This window comes from Ursus arctos, unplaced genomic scaffold, assembly GCF_023065955.2.
Source record: "Ursus arctos isolate Adak ecotype North America unplaced genomic scaffold, UrsArc2.0 scaffold_19, whole genome shotgun sequence".
Taxonomy (NCBI): Eukaryota; Metazoa; Chordata; class Mammalia; order Carnivora; family Ursidae; genus Ursus; species Ursus arctos.
The window spans coordinates 24,679,645-24,695,014 of NW_026622863.1; the positions used below are offsets into that span (position 1 = coordinate 24,679,645).

At 37.8% G+C, this 15,370-nt stretch overlaps 1 protein-coding gene across 1 annotated transcript in view; it reads left to right on the forward strand.

The window, feature by feature from the left end:
- The window catches only part of ZFHX3 (zinc finger homeobox 3), a 1,297,849-nt gene that overhangs the window by 129,531 nt on the left and 1,152,948 nt on the right, over window positions 1-15,370 (forward strand). The window contains exon 6 of the mRNA XM_057314209.1: window positions 8,177-8,300. The gene's annotated coding sequence lies outside the window, so the exon portion shown is untranslated. The remainder of the gene's footprint in view (window positions 1-8,176; window positions 8,301-15,370) is intronic.

Consider the following 15,370-nt stretch of genomic DNA (forward strand, 5'->3'; position numbering starts at 1 on the left):
TCTCCTCAGAATAGGAGAGCTAAAGAGTTTCCCAGACAGACAAAATCTAAAGGAGTTCATCACCGCCAAAGCAGCCCTGCAAAGAATATTAAAGGGGACTCTTTGGGAAAGAAAGATCAAAACCAACAAAAACTAGAACAGAGAAAAATCTTCAGAAATGACAAAACTAGTAATAAAATGGCACTAAGTTCATATAAATTAAAAATCACTTTGAATGTAAATGGATTTAGTACTCCAATCAAAAGCTATAGGGTGTCAGAATGGATTAAAAAAAAAAACCCAAAAAACAAAACAGAAACAAAAAAACAAGACCCATCTATGTGCTGCCTACAAGAGACTCATCTGAGGCCTAAAAACTCCAGCAGAGTGAAAGGGAGGGGATGGAGAAATATTTATCATGCAAATGGGCATCAAGAGAAAGCCAGAGTAACAATACTTATATGAGACAAAGTAGGTTTTAAACCAAAGACTGTAACAAGAGTTGAAGAAGAGCATTACATCAAAATAAAGGGGACTCTCCAACAAGAAGATCTAACAACTGCAAATATTTATGCCCCCAACTTGGGAGCACCCAGATACATAAAATAATAGCAAGTATAAAGGAACTCACTGATAATTATACAATAATAGTAGGGACTTTAAGACCCCACTTACATTGATGGACAAATCATTTAAGCAGAAAATCAACAAGGAAACAATGGCTTTTAATGACACACTGGAACAGATGGATCTAACATATATTCAGAACATTTTATCCTAAAGCAGCCAAATACAAATTCTTTTCAAGTGCACACGGGATATTCTCCAGAATTGATCACATACTAGGTCACAAATCAGGCCTCAGCCAGTACAAAACGATTGAGATCATGCCATGCATATTTTCTGACCACAGTGCTATGAAACTCGAAGTCAACCAGAAGAAAAACTTTGGAGAGACCACAAATACATGGAGGTTAAACAACATGTTACTAAAGAATACTACTAAAGAATAAATAGGTCAACTAGGAAATTAAAGAAGAAACAAGAAAAATACACGGAAACAAATGAAAATGAAAACACGACAGTTTAAAACCTTTGGGATGTAGCAAAAGCAATCATTAAGAGGAAGTATATAGCAATACAGCCCCACACCAAGAAGCAAGAAAAATCTCAAGTAAACAACCTAACCTTATACCTAAAGGAGCTAAAAAAAGAACAACAAACCTTAAGCCAGAAGAAGAAAGGAAATAATAAAGATTGGAACAGAAGTAAATGATACAGAAACTGAAAAACCCAGTAGAACAGATCAGTGAAACCAGAAGTTAGCTCTTTGAAAAAATTAATAAAATTGCTAAGCCCCTAAACCAGTATTGCACTATATGTTAACAAAATTTAAATAAAAAAAAGATAAACCCATAGCTGGACCCATCAAAAAGAGAAAGGACCTAAATAAATAAAATCACAAATGAGAGAGAAATAACAACCAACATCACAGAAATACAAGCAATTGTAAGAGAATATTTTGAAAAACTATATGCCAACAAATTGGGAAACATGGAAGAAATGGATACATTCCTAGAACACATAAACTACCAAAACTGAAACAGGAAGATATAGAAAACTTAAATAGACTGATAACCAGCAAAGATATTTAATCAGTAATCAAAAATCTCCCAACAAACAGAAGTCCAGGGCTGGATGGCTTCACAGGGGAATTCTACCAAACATTTAAAGAAGAGTTAATACCTATTTTTCTCAAACTATTAAAAAAAATAGAAATGGAAGGAAAACTACCAAATTCATTCTATGAGGCCAGCATTACCCTGATAACAAAACCAGACAAAGTTCTCTTAAAACGAGAACAACAGGCAAATATCCCTGATGAACATGGATGCAAAAATTCTCAACAAAATACTAGCAAATTGAATCCAACAGTAAATTAAAAGAATCATTCACCACAACCAAGTGGGATTTATTCCTGGACTGGAAGAGTGGTTCAGTGTTTGCAAATCAATCAATCAGTGTGATACACCACATTAATAAAAGACAAGATAAGGACCATATGATCCTTTCAATAGGTGCAGAAAAGGCATTTGACAAAGTACAACATCCATTTGTGATAAAAACCCTCAACAAAGTAGGGATAGAGGGAACATACCTCAGCATAATAAAGGCCATATATGAAAAACCTACTGCTAATATCCTCAGTGGGGGAAAATTGAGAACTTTTCCTGTACATTCAGGCACAAGACAGGGATGCCACTCTCACCATTGCTATTTAACATAGTACTGGAAGTCCTGGCTTCAGCAATCAGGCAACACAAAGAAATAAAAGGCATTCAAATCAGCAAAGAAGAAGTCAAACTTCCACTGTTCGCAGATGACACAACACTCTATATAGGAAACCCAAAAGACTCCACAAACAATTGCTAGAACTGAAGCATGAATTCAGCAAAGTCACAGGATACAAAATCAGTGTACAGAAATCTATTGCATTTCTTTTTTTTTTTTTTTTTAAAGATTTTATTTATTTATTTAACAGAGATAGCCAGCGAGAGAGGGAACACAAGCAGGGGGAGTGGGAGAGGAAGAAGCAGGCTCATAGTGGAGGAGCCTGATGTGGGGCTCGATCCCATAACACCGGGATCACGCCCTGAGCCGAAGGCAGGCGCTTAACCGCTGTGCCACCCAGGCACCCCAGAAATCTATTGCATTTCTATACACCAATAATGATGCAGCAGAAAGAGAAATCAAGGAATCGTTCCCATTTACAATTGCACCCAAAACGATAAGATACCTAGGAATAAACGTAACCAAAGAGGTAAAAGATCTGTACTCTGCAAACTGTAGAACACTGATGAAAGAAATTGAAAATGACACAAAGAAATGGAAAACCATTCCATGCCCATGTATTGGAAGAATAAATATAGTTAAAACGTCTATACTACCCAAAGCAATCTACACATTTAATGCAATCCCTATTAAAATACCACCAGCATTTTTCACAGAGCTAGAATAAATAATCCTGAAATGTGTATGGAACCACAAAAGACCCTGAATAGTCAAAGCAGTCTTGAAAAAGAAAAGCAGAGCTGGGGGCATCACAATTCTGAACTTCACGCTATATTACAAAGCTGCCATCATCAAGACAGAATGGTGCTGGCACAAAAACAGACACATAGATCAATGGAACAGAACAGAAAACCCAGAAATGGACCCACAATTATATGGTGAACTAATCTTCGACAAAGCAGGAAAGACTATCCATTGGAAAAAAGACTGTCTCTTCAACCAATGGTGTCGGGAAAACTGGAGAGCCACATGAAAGGTAATGAAACTGGACCACTTTCTTACACCATACACAAAGATAAATTCAAAGTGGATCAGAGACCTAAATGTGAGGCAGAAAACCATCAGAATCCTAGAGGAGAACACAGGCAGCAAGCAACCACTTTGACATCAGCCATAGCAACTTCTAACTAGACACATCTCCGGAGGCAAGGGAGTCCCCACATGATGTCTCTCTCTCTGTCAAATAAATAAATAAATAAATAAATAAATAAATAAATAAATAAAATCTTTTGAAAAAAGAAAAAGGAAAGGAGGGGTGCTTGGGTGGCTCATTCGGTTAAGTGTCTGCCTTTGACTTGGGTCACACGAGCCCCACATCAGGCTCCCTGCTCAAGGGGGAGCCTGCTTCTCCCTCTCCTTCTGCCTGCTGATGCCCCTGCTTATGCTTTTTCTGTCAAATAAATTAAAGAAAAAAATCTTAAAAAAAAAAAAAAAAGGAAAAGAAATATTGCATCTCTTCCTCCTGAGCTTCCTATCCTGAGCTCTCATTTCCAAAACCTAACCAGAAGCCAGCTGATGAGAAGTCTGGGAAACATAGTTTGTGAAGTCTCAGCTCCAGCCAGAGAGGTGTTCTCAATGTTTTCTGGATATTGGTCCTCTGTCACATTTTGTGTCACAGATATCTTCACATTTACAGATCTCTTTGTTTGTTGTTATTTTGCTCTCTTTGTGTCAGCTTCTGATGAATTCTCATATTTAATGTGGTCAATTTTGGATAAATTCTCAATTTTAACAAATTCATCAATCTTTTATCCTTAGGGTTTTTGTGTCCTGTTTGAACAATCCTTCCCTACTTCAAGCTGATGAAAACAATCTCCTATATTAGTTTCCAAAAGCTTTATTATTTTAAAAACTATAGCTTAAAAACTCATTCAGTCTTAAATCAGATAGTGACTTTTATGTATAGTGTGAGGTAGGGGTACAACGTCATTTTTTCCCATATCTATGCCCAGATGTCCCAGCACAATTGACCATAGAATCCATCCTTCCCTCCTCCAGTCTGAATGTGTCACATCTATCATGTGTCAAACATCATCATATATGTGGATCTCCATCTGGGCTCCCATGTGCTCTTCCATAGCCCTGTTCCTGTAACAGCACCAAACTGTTTCAGTTACTATAGTTTCATAAATCTTGATCTTGATAGGCAATTTCCTGAACTTTGTTCTTTGTCTTTAAGAATATTGTGGTTATTCTTGGTCCCTTGCATGGCCATATAAGTAGCTTATTAAATTTCACTAAGAAAAATAAATCCTGGGTGGATTCTAAACAGAATTACATTGACTATAAATCAATTAGAGGAAATGTGACATCTTTACAATATTAAATCTTCTTTTTTTTTTTTAAAGATTTTATTTATTTATTTGACAGAGATAGACAGCCAGCGAGAGAGGGAACACAAGCAGGGGGAGTGGGAGAGGAAGAAGCAGGCTCATAGTGGAGGAGCCTGATGTGGGGCTCGATCCCAGAACGCCGGGATCACGCCCTGAGCCGAAGGCAGATGCTTAACCGCTGTGCCACCCAGGCGCCCCAACAATATTAAATCTTCTGATCAATAAGCGTGGCGTATCTCTCCATTTGGTTAGGTCCTCTTTAATATCCTTCAGTAAAATTTTGTAATTTTTTTCCATAAAGCTCTTGCATCTTTGTTAGATTTATTCCTCAGTGCTTCATATCATTGTGCTATTATAAGCATCTTTCTTATTCATTTTCTAAATGTTTGTTACTGGCATGTAGAAATGCAATTGATTTTTGTATATTGATTTTATATTCAGCCACCTTTCTAAACTCCCTTATTAATGCTAATGAATTATCTGTAGATTTCTTGTATTTTCAACATAATCCAAGTTGCCTTCCTTCGCCATTTCAGTCCAATTCCAGGTTATTTTCCTTGCTTGGATATTTCCATCTTGTAATTCTTCCCATCGTAGCACCTATCACATTATTTTGTAATTGTTTTTCTTTCTGTATTTTTCATGGACTGTCGGTTCCTTGACAAGAGGAACTATGCCTGCTCTTTCACTGTTGAATCCCTAGTTCTTCGCACAATACTTGGCACTATTACTCCCTTGATAAATATTTGTTGAACAGATAGAGTCCATTGCTTTCTTACAAAACCCTGTAGGATTTGGTCACTTCTGAAAGTTTAGTTCACTGTCCTGGCCACTGACCAGCGTAGATGCCCACATGTCTGCCTGGTCATGTATCTCAAGAGAAAAGGAGATTGCGATTTTACCAAGGCTATCCTGTGGCAGGTAGGCATATGTACCACATGCAAATGTGAATTATCAAAGTTGGTCAGAATTGAAAGCAGGCTCTGGCACTGCCACTTGTCACCTCTGAAGTGAAATAATGACTAGTCAATGGACCTAGCAAATCTCTCACATCCACACGAATACCACACTGTTTCAATGTGGCTTAGCAAACATCATCTTATACATGAAAGGGAAAGAAAGTCCTATTTGTCAGTTTAAAGAATATTTCCTTTGCTGTGCTAGTTGAGATATTGCAGTCTGAGCCTGCCTGTGACTCAGGATTGTCCATTCTAAAGCAGGAGCATTTGTTATCTCTACGGCTGCTTAAGAGCACTTTCTACTGAAAAGAGTGTTTTTGATATGTGCTTCCTAAGAAATTGAACTTTTATACCCTAATGATATAAAAAGACAAAATTACATAATTCTCAAAGCCAAAAGAAATCTCAATTAGTTATTCAAATTCTAACCTATGAGTAGAACATCATCTAAAGTCAGATGTTCAGCAATTGTCAAGGGACAGGATGTCAAATTTTCCATTGTTGGTTCGGTACTTCAACAGTTTCTACTATTAGAGAAGTTATTATTCTTCATTTTGTCTTCCAGGTTCTACCTGGCATTGGACAAACCAGTAAAAGACAATTTAGACCACATGAACTTGTGTCTGTGCTAGAAACACCCAGGTGACACAGGACCAGCTGCCTAGAGTTGGCCTTTTTGCTACTCATTTCCATATCCTGGTCCCATGCTTTAGAATTTGATACATAACTGACTTCTTCATTGATTCCATGACCTATTTGGCCTCTTAGCTTTGTCCAATGGATCCTTGATTTTTTTTCTTTTTCTTTTCTTTTTTTTTTTCTAGTTCTTATCCAACCACAAACTTTTTTCTTTTTTCAAGTTTTAATTTAAGTTCCATTACTTCATATACAGCATTAACATTGGTTTCAAGTGTAGAATTTAGTGATTCAGCACTTATATATAACACCCAGTGCTCATCACAACAAGTGCCCTCCTTAATACCCATCACCCATATAGTCCACCTCCCCACCTCCCCTTCAGCAACCCTCAGTTTGTACTCTATAGTTAAGAGTCTCTTATGGTTTGCCTCTCTCTTTCCCCCAAGCCCACCATGTTCATCTGTTTTGTTTCTTAAATTCCACGTATGAGTGAAATCCGTGGTATTTGTCTTTCTCTGACTTATTTTGCTTAGCATTAATAATACTCTCTAGCTCCATCCATGCCATTGCAAGGGACATTCTGGGCAAGGAAGTAGTATGGCTAGAGGGGAGCAGGGTTAGGTCAGCAAGGTAGCTGTTGGCTCAGATTATGGAGAATCTTATGGGCATCATTGCTTTTATTGAATGAGTGGGGGAGCCACGTCAGGGTTTTGAGCGGTAGCAGTGCTTAACTTATAGTTTGATAAGATTGTTTTGGCTGCCACATTTGAATGGGCTTGGAGAATGACCCATAGTTAGCAAAAAAGTGCACTACTGAGAGAGTACATACAGTATGTGTTTATTTATATAAATACCCAGAGTAGCCAAACTAAACAATATCCTGTTTGAGTAGACACACACAGGTGGTAAGACTATAAAGAAAACAAGGGGAGAAGCAAATCAAGAGTTAGGATGGAGGTTACCTGCAGGGAAGAGCAGGTGATGATGATGTGTGGGGGCCACACAGGGGCTCTAGGTGGCCATGTTCTGTTTCTTTTTTTTTTTTATTTTTTTATTTTTTAGATTTTTTTTTTAATTTATTTATTTGACAGAGATAGAGACAGCCAGCGAGAGAGGGAACACAAGCAGGGGGAGTGGGAGAGGAAGAAGCAGGCTCCCAGTGGAGGAGCCTGATGTGGGGCTCCATGTTCTGTTTCTTTATCTGAGTGGGATTTTTACTGACAGTCACTTGATTAATACTTTTACTTTTAAGGATATGTTCTAGACATATATCTCATACACCATAATAAAAATGAAAAGAGAAAAGGAAAAACCTTTCTCTTAGTAATAGCTTCAACCGTTTCACTGTTTTATACAAGTTGTTTTTCTAGATTAAGACAAAAATTCAAGTTGTGCTTAAATATCTGAGAAATTAAAGAGAAAGAAAATTATTATATTTGAGTGTGAGTTGTCCCTGATAGGTATGCATCAACTTTTGGCTCTTAAAATTATACGATGAAACAGAGAATTGGACGTCTGCCAATGTATTATTAGGCCAAAAAATCTCCAATTTAGATAAACATGCTTATCAGTCAGGAAGTATTTTTCAACACCTGCTACAGGTGCAAGGACGTTTGGGAGTCCAGTGGAATATTTAATCTTGTTAACAAGATGAGATCAATATACCAACAATTAATTACCTGAGACGTCGTATTAATTGCTAAGTTGTGTGGCACTAGATAAAAAGTGCTGACAGTAACATCTGTGAATTCCAGATGTAGTGCACAGATAGAGTCCATGTCTTTATTTTAGAATCAATAGTCACCTGAGTATAGAATTTCATAGTCCGTTTTTATTACCACATTAACAGAAAAAATTATACAATTTGTTATGCATTTAAATGAATACCTAGTATCTGTTTTTTTCTTTAAGTAGGCTCCATGCCCAGTGCAGAGCCCAATGTGGGGCTTGAACTCATGACCCTGAGATCAAGACCTGAGCCAAGATCAAGAGTTGGATGCTTAACGGACTGAGCCACCCAGGCGCCACCGAATCCCTGGTATCTTTGATATTTAATGATTTCACAAACACTTAAGCCAGCACATTCAGCATTCCCTTTATGATTCTTCATCTGCCTAGAATATTCCCATGTTTCTCTTTCCATATTAGATAGGTACAAAACAGCCTTTGAAAAGTGGACTGTTTTTTCTGCTTTGGTATTTCATATAGCCTTTGGTGTGAATGAGATTAAGTATTCTAGCTTGAAACACCCCCTGCTGGACTGTATACAGTATAAGTAATCAGGAAATAATGAATACTACAACTTCAGGAGTTTTTAATTTTTGTTAATTATTTCAATAAGAACTTAAAAACTAGTAATTGGCAGTTTTTTTCATTAACCAAATTAAAGGAAGTATTTCAAGTCACTTCTGGGGACTTTATGTTTAGTAGTGCTTTGCTAGCTTTTGAGATTTTAATGAAATATATTAACATAACATACTATCTTTAAAATATAGTAATAAAGTTAATATATTTGCTGATTCATGCATATATATCATTTAGTGTTGATAATTTCCCTTTGGAGCTCTGGAAAGGAAAATTGTTTTAAACTTTTGTAGCCAAATGCACTCTGATTTTAGATGTCCACAGCTGACAAGATCTAAGAACAAAATTGGCTGCGCTAACTGCCTGATACAGTTCTATTACATAAATACATACGGAGAAACAAAAAGTTTTGTCTTTGTGCAATGCTTTGATGTATGGCTATAGCCCAAAATAAATGGTGTATTTCAGTGAACTATTGAAAAGTCTGACTTTACTGTAATTGTGACTTTGTTCTCTGTTATATATTGAGTCTTGAAATATTTTATCTTTGGAAGCATTTGCATATGCTCAAAAACAGATTAGTAGGCTGTTTTTGCTAAATTGTAACCATTGTCCTTTCCCAATTCTGGTCACCCCATCCTCCCAAGCTGTATTAATATTGAGTATTATCCAGGAGGTAAAGTGAAAATGAGGAAAGTATGGCCGCAGAGGTGTGTGTTTATCTTTTGCTTTATTTTATTTGACATTGTTTTGGCCTTAAGCAAAAAGAGGAAATTTGTTTTTGTGATTCACTTGCTTATATAAAGGAAGAACAACCTCTTGGCTTTTTTTTTTTTTTTTTAAAGAAAGACATCTTTAATAATTCTCTTTTAGGATTTCTTCAAGGTATGACATATACCCTAGATTAAAGGCATTCGTATAGTCAGCAGGAATCTAGCCTCAGTTCATATTAATGCCTCTAAGAGTCGATTCTCTGCCAATACTATTCCTAGGGATGAAATTAATAGCAAGTTGCAACAGCTCATGAATGTCAGAATAACTGGCCATCTGAGTGTCAGGAGTTGGTTGGAGCCATGTCTCTTTGGGGATTTTAAATATTTTGAAGGATTTATGGAAACTTGAATCAGTCTAAATTTGACTCCCTCCATGCCCCTCCCACCCTGCCATTGTTCTCATTGGGAAATTTAAACTACAAATTATGTTCTGCGTTTAAGTAGGTATTCCTTGGAGTGTACCAAAGTGAGTAGCAATTATGTTGGAAATAGGTGTGTGGGAATATAGTTTAGGAAGACTGCAGTATGCCCCAAGGTAATGATGTTTGGATAGATTGAAATTCAGTTAGAATGGAGGGTTCTTTGGCACCCTTCCAAAGGCTGCCCTTCTGATTTTCAGCTGTTTGAGGTATTTGATAGGGAGGTACTATTAAAATTTACTTATTAAATAAGCACTTTCAATTCTGTTATGGTTCCTGAATGTTTCATTTGTATTAATCAGGCCTGGTTAATATTTTTTACTTTGTATAGGCTGAGAGTTCCTTACTGATCTCCTTGTGGGTAAGGATAGTGTCACTTCCGTTATGTGTCCCTAGGGTGCTCAATAATATTTGCAGAATGTCAGGTCAAGTGAGAATGCCCATTGGCTTAAGGTTAAACTTGCTTTCCCATTTTAATGTAACTACTACTAAAATAATTGTCCCCTTCTTCTTCCTTTATCTCAAAAAAAAAAAAAGGCATTGAGGATTTCTGTTAAATTTTCACAAATAATACTACCCATGCTGTTGGCTAGGTTGTATATAATAATCTCAACTGGGAAGAGTTTCATGTTTGAAGCAATGGAGTTCTATGTTAGGCATTTGCCTGTGTGTTTTCAGACTCATTCTGTGCTCTTACCCTTTACTTCTCTGTATTATACGGCCAACACTTGCAAATTGTTTCTCAAGTTCCCTTACTAACTGGTTTCCAGATAGGCTTGGCCAATGTGAAAAGAATGGTGGGTAGGTGGAAGGGAGAAGCCAGAGCATGTCTTCCTGTCACCTTCTGCTTTAGGATGAGTGACTAGCAGAGGCTCTATCTCCCCCTTATCCCAGCTTCCACCTCACAGCCCCTTCCACACTGGCTCCAGTTTTTATGGGGGTTCTGGCTCCTGAGATTTGGAAAAGCACCTTTTCCTTTTATCCCTCTTGCCCAAGTGGTGATAGTGTCTCCTTTTTCTTTCCTTCTTTTTTCCTTTTCCCCTTTTTCTTTTCTTTTCTTTTCTTTTCTTTTCTTTTCTTTATTCTAATTGAAGTGTAATGCATATATCATAAAATTAACTCTTTCAAAGTGTACAATTCATTGGGTTTTAGTATATTCACAAACTTCTGCAGCCATCACCACTGTGTAATTCTAGAATATTTTCATCACCCCAGGAAGAAACTCTGTACCCATTAGTGGTCACGCCCCATCTTCCTGTCATCACAGCCTCTGGCAACTACTGATCTACTTTCTGTCTCTCTGGATCTACCAGTTCTGCACACTTCATAGAAATGGAATTCTACACCATATGGCCTTTTGTGACTGGCTTTTTTCACTTAGCATAATGTCTTCAAGGTTCATCCATGTTGTAGCATATATCACTAGTTGATATTTATGATGGAGTAGTCTACTGTATGGACATACCATATTTTGTTTATTAATTAATGAAGATTTGGATGGTTTCCATTTTTTGGCTGTTACATCAGTAATGCTGCTATGAATATTTATGTACCTGTTTTTGTGTGAACCTATATTTTCAATTCTTGGGTTGCAGTTCTCAATTCTCTTGAGCAAAACAGGATTTATCTAGCAGTAGAATGACTGGGTCATATGGTAACTCTGTGTTGAACCTTTTGAAGAACTGGACAGTGGCGTCTTTCTGTTGCAAATCTTTGTCTTAATCTCCTTGTCTTCTCTTTGCTTTTGGCTTTTCCAGCTCCTTTAGAACTAGTTCCCTGTATAAAATATCCTTTATTGAAACACCTGGCATGAACTCTATTTCCTTGACTGAATCCTGACTGTGATGGTTTTCCTTATATTATGCATGGAAGTCAAAGCTATATTTCTTCCTATTTCTTCTCTTTTGCATAAAAAAATAAAGAAACCACAAAGTTATTAGCATTGTCAGGGAACGGAGTATCTGGTTAATTAGATTCTGCAACTTAAGTAATTTGATGCCATCCCTAACCTTGTGACAGTTCTTTTGAACCTGTTTTATTTCCCCAGCAGTCCCCATCTCTGTGTATAAGTAGTTTATTTGGAGAGGGATTCCAAGATACTTTAGGAGAGGAAGAGGGAAGTGAGATAGGGGAGGGAAGAAGCCAGTACGAGGTGGATTGATGAGTAGGTGACTCTTGAGGGCAATTGGGGTGCAGTCCTGCTAAAGAACTTTGAGAAATTATACAGAGCATGTCCTAGAGTTGTTCCACCTGAGAAACATGGAGGCTGGGGTATCTCTTCACTGTATTTAATTTGTCATTGGTTGAGGGCTGCTCCTCAGAGAATTAATTCCCCAAACACTTTAGGTGTGGTATTGTGACCAGAGAAAGCCCACAGGCAGTGACCCAGGTACTTGTCGTAAGAGGAGCTGTGTGACTTGTGTGTGTGTGTGTGTGTGTGTGTGTGTGCGCGCGCGCGCGCGCTCTTGAGCTTCCATATGCATGTTGGCAGGGGCTGGGGGAGAGGATCTGTAAACTCTTTGAAGGTAGACCTTGCATTTGTATGTTTAAATTTTACTTATGAATAATAATTAGTTGATTTTATGCATTCATGAAAGAAACTGCCAAGAGAAAGAAGCTTCCTGAATCTTAGGTGGGAACTGTCACCTATGTTTACATTAGAACTCTATTTTCAGGTATTAGTTCATGTCATGTTTAGAAAGAATCACAAATCTTCAATTTGTAACCAGACCATCCAGCCGCACTGTCAGCACACCTTGAAAGAAGCCCCATAGAAATACAAAGTGAAACTTTCCTTGATGCCTTTAGCTGCCTAGAAGGGAGAATAAAACCTAGAAGGGAAATTAAAATCTTACCCCCCAAATTTTCATAGACACAAAGCTGAATGCTTCAGAAGTTCAAGAGCAAAGACAGGTATTGAAAAAGAAAAGATTGATTAAAAACCAGCAAGCTGTAGGAGTTTCTTAAAACAATGGACCAATAGACAGGACATGTTTAAATAAAAAAAGCAGTGATAAAAATGGAAATGAGTAGCTTCCTGTGGATCTCTTAGCCAGCAGAAAAAATTTAGATGCAATCAATTCTCCTTCCCCGGACTAAAGCTGTGTTTTCATTAGGTTCAAAGCAAAGTGATCGGAAAGTGGAGAGTGTTAAGAGTTATTGAGAAATGACTTGTAAATGGGTTAAAGCAACTGGCAGTTGGTGAGCTTCTCTCCTGTTTTTTGAATTTAGCCCAAGGGTCCCTCGGGGCAGGATTGGCTAGATCTAAACCATGTTAAAGACTTTTGGTTATCCTGCCCCTCCAAACAGGCCTTGGCAATCACTGTTATATAAGTTAATTATAGACACTTCACTATCCCTGCCTTGATCCCTACATTCTGGAGCAGGAAATGGCATTTAATCATATCTGACATAGTTCGTCTCCCCATTCAGAAAGTGACAGCAATGTATACTTCACATGTAGCATCCTATGCCATCTATTTAATGCCTTCAACTCCGTTCCGCATAATCTTGCCTGTTTTGTTCATGGGTGGTGTAAACTTGAGCCAATCTCATCACTTCTTGGAACCCCACTCTCCCCGGCTGTCAAGTGCAGATAATAGCAGTAGCTCCTTCGGAGCTGCTGGGAGAGCAACATGAGAACACTTGAGTGCTAGTAGCTTCCTGCGGTGGCTAGACCCAGTAGTGCTGAACAGGATGGTCGCAGCTGGGATTACACGGAGTCTTTTTGCTCCATTCATCTGTTCAACAATACTGAAAGCCTCGTCTGAAGAACCTGGTTTTGAACCCACCTAAAGAACCCCTCTCAAGAACTTACCACCAGTATTGTGAAAGTTCTGAAGAGACACTTGAAAGACTTGCTAAAAAGTCCTCTTAGGAGTTTTCTCAAATTGTGAGGCAGGGTGAATGTATGGTGAGTCGTTCTTCCGTTATTTCTCTGGTATTACCAAATAAATGCGTATATTTGAAATAACAGCTGAAGTAGAATAGGTTCTGGTGCTGTGGGCAAAAGATTGTTGAGCAGAGGTGATTTTTAGCATTTCGGTGAGGAATTGATTCTCAGTATGCAACTGTTGGAGTAAGGGGGGTTAAGTTTCTTGGGCTCTTTACAATTATATGCGTATTAAATCAGGATTTTCTGTGGCCCTGAAGGGAGAATTGTCTTGTTGGTGTGGATCTTCATCTTTTTAAACCCAGTGAAGATGAGCCAAATCTCCTTTATTATAAGGAGTCATCAGAGAGTTCCTTTCTCATCACTGAGGGACCTATTTTCAGGTTTTTATAAACCAATCAGATTTGTTTTGGATATTTCATTGTTAAGGGTTTTCCTTAAAATTTTTTATGGATACCTTAGAGTAATGGCAAGCAAGATTTTCATTTATAGTAGTGATACGATGGTTCCTTTTGAAATAAATGTATGTAAGTTAAAAAGGAAAGGTGACATAATAACATTTAAAATATAAAGTAGTAAAATAGAAGAGTGGGTGGCTCACAGGTATGACAAAAATTGTGAATAGTGGTATATAACAGCTGAAGTTTGGGAACATGGGCCTTACTGCATCCAAACTCCTCAGCACGGCTTCTGTACTGAGTTGAATGATGTGCTCCACACTACCTGGAGCCTCAGAATGTGAGAGAAATAGAGTCTTTGCAGGTGTAATTATTTAGGATGAAGTCACATTGAATTAGCATGGGTTGTGAATCCAATGACTGGTGTTTTTATCAGAAAGCCATGTGATAACAGAGGCAGAAACTGGAATATGCCACTGCAAGCCAAGGAATGCTGGGATTGCCAGCACCCACCGGAAGCTAGGAGAGGGACAAAAGAGATTTCCCCTCAGAACCTCCAAAAGGAAAAACTTTGTTGACACTTTGATTTCTGACTGCTGGCCTCCAGAACTTCAAAAGAGTAATTTCTGTTATTTTAAGGCCCTGAGTTTGTGGTGATTTGTTACAGCAGCTTGTAGGAAACGAATTCAGCCTCCCTTCCCCATCCTGCTCATCCTTGATATTTCTTGAAGATGCATGATGCTTCCAGATTTCTGTTCTGGACCTTTTTGTTTGTCTGGAATGTACCTTCTGCTGTCCTTCTGCTGCTTCTCTCCCACTGCCTAGTGAATTGTGTGTAGGTTCTGCTCTAATTAACTGCCTCAGAATCTTTCCTCCTCATCTTCCCGCTTCATCTGTGCACACTCAGCCTTTCACTTCTCACACTGTTGTATTTTCTCTTCCCACATGTGATGTATAGTTTGTTGTTCAGTGTCTGCATCTCAGTTCATCCATGAACTTCCTGGGGGTTGGCCTGTTTTTCTGTTCCTGTACCTTGGGATGTGATGGGCACATAATTGATTTACATTAAATATTTGTTTAATTAATGAAAATTTCTCTTTTTGCTTCTGTCTTTTTAAATCATTTCAAAGCTTTTTTAAATTCTCTTTAGAAAATGTGTGTAAAAAATGAATGTTACTTTGGCTGTCAAAACAGGCCATGGTGAGATCAAAAGTAAAGTCTTCTTGCCCTTGCTGTTTGAAACTGCTACTTAAAATTTGTTTAATTTAGAACTTGTTTTATGAAGATAAATGACAGACTAAAAGGAATAAATGAGTAAATAA